Source organism: Hylaeus anthracinus, unplaced genomic scaffold, assembly GCF_026225885.1.
Source record: "Hylaeus anthracinus isolate JK02 unplaced genomic scaffold, UHH_iyHylAnth1.0_haploid 10084, whole genome shotgun sequence".
Classification (NCBI taxonomy): Eukaryota; Metazoa; Arthropoda; class Insecta; order Hymenoptera; family Colletidae; genus Hylaeus; species Hylaeus anthracinus.
Window position 1 is genome coordinate 1 of NW_026533278.1, and position 8,312 is coordinate 8,312.

The window sequence follows — 8,312 nt, forward strand, 5'->3', positions numbered from 1 at the left end:
CCATGCATTTGTACGATCGACTTATTATTTTACTGGAAATTGCCAATTCTTTCCAGTTTTTGGATGGGAGCCGGCGCTGTTGCAGAAAAAAAATATATAAAAATGGTGTCTGAGTGTGCATTTCATAATATAAATTTAGATAAATGTTAACTTTGGACGCTGTGTCGGTTGAACTTGTACTCTTTGAATTCGTAACATTTTGACGCCGTAAATTTAATAATCATTGCTTTTCGAAGGCTACGTGTGCTGATATTGTATCGGAAAATGTGTGATTAAATATGACTTAGAATTTATTAAATTTGGATCTGAATTTAATTTGTATGTGGTTTTTTATGCAATTGTTGTGAGTGGGAATATAACGTGTTTTTACATAGAAGAATAAGTGATGACAAATTTTTCATGTCGTTGTGGAAAAAAATTTACAAAAACAGTGTTTAAGTGTGCATTTCATAATACAAATTTAAGGTAATAAATATTCATTTTGTCCAAATAAGAAACACTTGGATATGTATATCGTTTGACATATATAGATTAGAGTAAGGAATAGCTGGATGCCAGTTATTAAGACAGTGGAAGAAAATTCGACCAGATATTGCTAGAAGTAATGCACAAACACTAATGTTGCCTTGTAATATGTGTACGTATGCATTAGAAGCATAATAAATTTTAAGAGTGCAACGTGATATGATACATACATAGCGCTCCCTTTAATTTAGAATTAAGTGATCTGTATATAAAGTTTGTATGAAAATTATGATTGTATGCTCTTGTGATTTCATTTGTAAATATTAATTTGGATGCAAGTATCTGTGTACATAAGGTGGAAATTGGATAATAACCGAGGAGAATATTTTTGATTCATCAAGGAAGATTAAGAAGATAGTAAACCAGATCAATGAACATGACACGGAACTTTTTTTAGTGGGATTTAATATTTAAAGTTCCCATTACTTAAGTCCTGTGATATGTTGTTGACGATCAGCCAGAGTTAAATGGTGAATTACAAGAAAAAGCAGTTTTACACTTTAATCTATATTAATAGCTAGCATTTAATGTGATTCTGTAGTTATTACATGCATCAAATGGTGTTAGGTTTCTTCAATACAAGTGGTAGTTCCCCCTTTATTCTATATATTGAAAAGTCTCACGATATTTAATAATGTATCTACTTGAAGAATACTTACTCTTGTAGTTGTAATTATGCAGTAGTTATATTCTTCTACGTAATTATATATGTTTTAATGGTAATTCCATGGTTGCAACGCAACTAGTATTACAGAACATAGGGGAAACATATAGTATTCAATGAAATACTTGGACAGATTGCAAAAATATTGAATAAAGAGATGCACTTACGTTCACGCAAGATTAATCTGGAAATATGTTTAAGGTAAAAGAAATAATAAATACTTTATTTCAAATTAAAGTTGTATATAAAATACAACGTTTCAATATATAACATTATGATACTGTTTTCTTTATTTTCAGCGTTTGTCTAGACATCGATAGGAAAATTACAACAATAAATTTATGGAGTCACAAATTATCCATACAAGATCATTGAATTACATACGTTTGTCTTGCAATTTATAGACCTTAAAAAGAATGTAATGCCATCATACTTTATAAATCATAATATATCAGAACAGTGACTAATCAATGGTTTACAGAAGCAGTTGAAGGTTCTACAAAATATCAATGCAAAGCAAGCAATAAAATAAAGACAATTAGAACAAAACAACTAGAATAAAGCGTACAATAGACAAAATATTTGTGCTCAATGAAGAAACAATTGTGGTATATCGAACAGATTATTGTGAAAACTTTACTACCCCCAGTCAAATAAGATTTTTACTTTGTAAACAGATTTATTTCATTTTCTGTACACGAATGCTTTTATATCTATTAGTTAAGTCAAGAAATTACAAATCTAAATAATTATATCAAAGGAAAATTTGGTGTCCTGAAATCTGCCCCTTGACATACATATACATGTAGCTTACTTTCATCTACAATACAATTCAATGAATACAATTTTTTTTAATCTAAACTCTTTTTAATTATTCTACTTTCATTTCAGGTTCAAGAGTTGCATACTATGAAACTACGATATATCCAGCTGTTCGGTTGAAGCGGGATATTTAACAGTGATATAATATAAGTGGTAGCTTTAGTTAATAAAAATTAATGGTTATTATATATACAAATTGTTTGTTACAAATGGTAATATATGGTTCATATAAAAGCAATTTTTCTTTAGATTTACCTAAAATCTTACCTGTTGAATACTTTTATGTATTCATATTACATATAATAATATTTATAATACCACATATTGTATAATATAAGTTAGCATTTAAGAATTTGTTTAATAAATATATTACTAGAAAAATTCATTTGTTACCAATATTGTATGTTTCACTTTGGATTTAGCAACTAAATAGTAAAAGAAAACATAATGTCTGGAATTATGAAGTACGTATGTAAGTGAACAGTTTATCTATATTATAATAAACTTAGAAAACCTAATATTTCTCAACTCACCACCAACTCACACCAATGCACATATCAACCAAGTTGTCTGTCCATAACCTTCACGTATTATAAATCACTGCTCGACATTAATTAAACAACGTGTAAAATATAAGTTAAAAACACCACAAAGTATCAGGTTCATCCATATTAAATCTATTGTTTTATAGACAAAAAATTCTTACATACCTGAATTTCTACTTCCTGTCAACTCAAATAAGGTTAAGCACACAGAATCAACAACAAACTCCTGCGAGAAATTTCATCGAACAGTCTTACATACTTATCGTTACAGGTCCTTGCGTAAATGTCATATACTTATTTCATGAATTTACGAAATATCGAACACCACTTGAATATAATTTGCAAATCTAATAATGTAGAACCACTTTAATAAATTTTCGACAAAACATCTTAGTCCAATGCGACCGTACGCAATCCTACTGTGCGCAATCAATGGCCTCCCATTATTACCTACGGTCGATAAGGTAGGATGTAATTATTATTTACGGTCGTTAAAGTAGTGGGGGACACCACCGGTCGGTAATTATCAGTGATCGGAAAGAAAGAAAAACGCAAATTTTACATGTAACGAAATAAACGCGTAAGGGTGGGGGAAACCGTCTTCGCGCGCAGGAGTGGGGATGTTTTTTCGGGCCCCGCGGGTTCCCTCTCTCTCTCGCATCCAAGCATTTTCTTCCTCGCACTCATGCCCTTTTACCCGTGCAACACGTAAGATTAGAAAAGATGAGATAATTATCAGAGATCGGTAAAAAAGAAGAAGAATATCAATTGTTCGACGTTTGGTAAGTATTATTATCGTTATCAGAAATCGGTAAGACAGAAAAACGCAAATGGTACATGTAACGAAATAAACGTGGACGCTGTAAGGGTGGGGGAAACCATGCTCGTCGTCTTCGCGGGAGGTAAGCGCGAACGCCGTGAGGGAGGGTAAAAAATTTTTAATTCCGGTTTGGGTTAGCTTTTGGTAGAGGCGGCAATATTGAATGCTGTCAATGTATACATGTTTATTGTCTATGTGAATTAATAGTTAATGTATATAGTATGTACACGGAAATATAGTTTGAGTAGATTTGGGGCTTTTTTGGAGGGGAGGGGCGGCAAAATTGGTTACTGCTAATGTATAAACTCTCCCCATGGAAATACTGTATGAATATGAATACGTATAATAGCAATAATTACAGTTCATATTTTTTGTTCCTTCGACGGATAGTTAAACTAAATTTGGTACTTGTGTCTGTAGGTAGTTGTTCGGTATCTTTGCTCGAACAGAATTTTGTGGAGTTGACAGAATTGACGTAAGAAATTTCCCACTTCGCAGACGAAGCAAATACCGATGTCTAAAGGAAACAAAGATTTTTATGTGAATCTGGTGAATCACAAGAAAGTCAAGAAGTCTCGCAGTTCGAAACAGACGAAGCACGAAGCTTTGTAACATATTTCTCGCAAACATCGATGACGATTACGTGACGAATGTCAGCGGTGACGCTCTATGTACTCCCATCTTCGGAGAACATCGCTCTCCGTGGTGGCCAACATTGTCAGAGAGACAGAAGAGAGAGAGACAGGCGAATCGTGTGGACGTATATCGATCTTTTTGGAATCCTCGATAATTCGCTAAGACAGTAATTTTACATTATGCGCCACCTGCGAAAAAGGTGCATTGCATTTAATATAATGTATTGAATAATTTAACCAAATTCATCAAACGACGGTGAATAACAATGAAGTTTAAATAGAAATTATTTCACACTTTTTACTGCATTTTCCCATACTGTTAAGCAATTATATCTAGAACTAGTGCGTATTCATATAAATTAACTAGAAATTATTTCATGCTTTTCACTGCACATTTTTCGAAGTCGGTTCAATTTTTTTCCAAAAAATTATTTTATTTCACTCTTTTTAGTGGGAATCTATAACCAATAGATTTCATGCAATAACAATAGTTATGAGGAATATACAGGATGACCCAAAAACGTTGAAGGTCCTTGAAAAGGGTGGTTCCGGGGGGGGGGGGGCGATTTGAAACAGTTTTTTCTTAACGAGAATGGTGTTCAAGACTTCGTTAAGGTGATATTCCAGAAACAAACGCTACCGCAGGCGCTCCACCGGCATACTCGTGCTCTGATTGGTCGGAGGTTTCTGTCAAAATCTCCTTAACGAAGCCTCGAACACTATTCTCGTTAAGGAAAAATTGTTTCAAATCGCCCCCCCCCCCCCCCCAAACAAACCCCATTCAAGAACATCCAACATTTTTGGGACACCCTGTATTGTTGCAAATTGGATTATCAGGAATACATGTGTAAGGATTGATTGCGTTTGGTAAATTCCTTATTGAGCTACACCAGAGCATAGCAATTTTGCACCAACAATGGTTTCAAACAATGAAAGTGTCTATACATTTTTGCAAATAGGAACATCACGAATTCATCTATCATGAAATTCGGAAAATTCCATCTCGATCGGTTAATTCCGTGCCGAGTTTCAGCAAAGAAAAGGAATTTTGTAATAGCAATAGTTATAAACAATTAAAAAATTCATAAGTTTTTGGAAATGTGATCATCGCGAAAACCTGTACGGCAACAAAATGTAAGGGATTTCGTCGATTTCAGGCCAAACATACATGAAATAGTGCGCTCTTTGCGATGAACAGTGATATAAAGTGGTAAAAAACAAACTAGATGCAAAAAGTTTCAATGTGATTGGTCCATCCGTCTCGGAGTAAGAAGCAAGACAAAATTTTTCTATTTTTTAAAAGAAAACGGATAAAAAATGACAACTCACAAAATGTTTCTTTTACGCGACCAACTGGAAGAAATATTCGACAAGATGCAAGAGGATTCATTTCGATTGGTCAAGCCATCTCGGCGTAATCGGTGAATAGACATTAAAAAAAAATATATATATATATGTCGAATTGAGTAACCTCCTCCTTTTCGAAGTCGGTTAAAAATGCAAAGTTTGCAAATTACAATCCGGCAGCAAATCTTTTATTTGCGCGATACAATTGCTCGAGAACTAGATATTAAAGAAACGGAAGAGGTGACATCGTTCGTTGGCGATGATGGTCTCGAGCAGAAGATCCAAGAACGCAAAGTTTTTGCAAATTACAATCCGACAGCAAATCATTTATTTGCACAATACAATTTCTCAAGGACTAAATATCAAATAAAACGCTAGAGGTGACATAATTCGTTGGCAATGAGAATATTGGAGAACGTGCGAAGGAAACATTACACCGGATGAGAATATGATATAGGAGGAAATGCGCTAGAAAGAAATAAAAACACATATATCCAAGCTATTTCATTTTTATTGATAACTGTATTCCAGCATTACATCTAAACCTAATGCTAACGATTCAGAGTCAATCAATGAATGACGCTCAAAATTTTCATGTTCAACAATCGCCTTTGCATAATCCTTAATTTCAGCATTTTGTATTATTTCTATAAACTTGTTGTACTTAGATTCTACCAGGTACAAGTTTTCAGACAGCCAACTGTACATGTGATCGATACAATATTCGAAAGCGAACAACTTTTGTACGGGTTTTCACTCATGAACATAAAGACGATAGAATTTGAGAGTTTTGCGAGTTTGATGTCGCTTAGTTGTCGAAATTTAACTGTTACATCCATTAATGCTTATTGGCTCGCTCGAGGTTCTCGATGTATCAGCAAAAATCTGCAGAATGTTATGTCTCTTTCGTAGTAGATCTTTCCACGTATCCATAGAAAATTTAATTTCGTTTCCACGAGAGTCTCCTATAGTCAGCACTACGTCGCAGGAACCACTGATTCGAACCACTGATTCGAACCCCGATGTCGAGATACTTGTAGAATGTATCCATCAGGGGATATCTCCTCCCCAGTATACGCACCACACGTGTTACTCTACGTTCCGAATGAACATTATCGTTATCACTGACAAGAGAAACAAAAACTTATAAAGGATATTGAATTTTGACTGCATGTTTTGCAATATGTTGTCAAAGAACTTACTGTGTGCGCGATTTCTTTGTTAATGGTTGGTTGAACTCCTTGTTCGGAAGATTCTCTCGCGTTGCTCGAGCGATTTCAGCATTGGACCACATCGCTGATGTTTCAATACGAGACGATAGAACGATGTTGCGAACAATGATTGAAAAAATGGGTTTAGACACTTTTATATAACACCGCCCACTCTTTGTCAGATGGACAAAAAAAAAAATGCTGAAACAGCAAATCTCCCCTCCCACATACATTTCACTTTCTTATCCACATTTATTTTTAGCATACACATCTTTGCGTAGCGCGTGATCTAATTTTTTTTATTCGTAATAAGATCCTCATCATCGCGGAGTCATTCTAATGAATTCATACATCAGTGGTGTAATTCCCCCAAATAAATATACGTTCTCAGGAAAACATACGAAAACAGAGATACGGAATATGAGGGGATTACGAAAATCCACAGGCAGTGACATCATAGTAGGGGCATATCATGTGACAAAATCACGTGACAAAATCACGTGACCTAGACTATAAAAATTGTGCTGCAGATTGAACTGCATTCAAACCGTTCTGTAGTGACCCCCAGCGAAGAAGTGAGCGCAACCATGGAAGAACTCTTGGAAATGGAAAGTCGATTGTGGGACCAGGCCGATCGACTGACTTCACAAAAAGAATACCTCGCATGGGAAGAACGATGCAACGAGTGCCAACCATGGAAGAACTCCTGGAAATGGAATGTAACGTCAGGGCACTTACCTACCCTTCCTATACATATTTTTTCGCGACGATTATCTGCGAAACAAATATTTCTATTACAAAAGGTTATCCCTGGAGGAACCCATTCTACGATTACAAAAGGTTACCTTAGAGGAACCTCAATTTATTATTACAAAGGTTATCCCTAGAGGAACCTATCATCAACGAAAGCAAGGGTATATCCTTAGAGGAACCCGGGGGAGTTTAGATTTATGATGGTGGTAATAATAGCATCTTAAATTTACGTGTAAGTGAGTAAGGGAGGGAGACAATTGTTAGGTGAGAGTTAACAATTGTAATTAACGAATTCTATCGATATCGTATATGAATAGTATTACAATGAATCACAGTTGTTGCCACATGTCGATGCAATTATCATGCGACAGTAAATTCTCAACTGTCGATAACTTACACCTTGTCGCTAGTTTCTTATCGCGAGTAATCTTGCTTGTACCACATGAAGATAACTCGTCTCGATACAACTGTAAAGTACCATCTGCGAATGTACATTGAAGATAACTTGACTACTGTTGATAAGTTACCGTCTGTCGATAACTTATCTGCGATAACTGTATATCAGTTGCTATGCGTATTAACGACGTACATACTAACACGTATAAAGTACAGTATCTATCAGGCGCACGATGCCACGTCATCGAACGAAACGCGCATGCGTCGCGTATGGAAATTTCCACTAACTAACTGCGCAATAAATCATGCGTATGCGTATTTCAAAATCGTTGTTGCCATGCAAAATGCGTATGCGTCGACCTCACCCAAATTTAGGGGTATAAATATAACAGTAGAATTGAAAAGGAAATAAAATCTTAGACAGATAGAAAGAGCCTCCAGTAAGATTAAAGTAAGATATACCAGCTAGGCCCAGCTCAAACGCCCAACCCCAATGCACAAGCACCGACCAAAGGGTCCACATAAGCTTCACTGCTTACGGGCATCACTACTCCGCACTGGTCGACAACGGAGCCACGCGCTCCTACGTCCGGA

At 35.4% G+C, this 8,312-nt stretch overlaps 1 long non-coding RNA gene across 1 annotated transcript; it reads left to right on the forward strand.

The window, feature by feature from the left end:
- The first annotated feature begins 23 nt into the window (after nt 1-23).
- Nucleotides 24-1,539, forward strand: LOC128896497 (uncharacterized). The gene is made up of 3 exons (XR_008462001.1): nt 24-995; nt 1,272-1,390; nt 1,489-1,539. It is a non-coding gene; the product is annotated as an uncharacterized LOC128896497 (long non-coding RNA).
- Nucleotides 1,540-8,312: the final 6,773 nt, after the last annotated feature.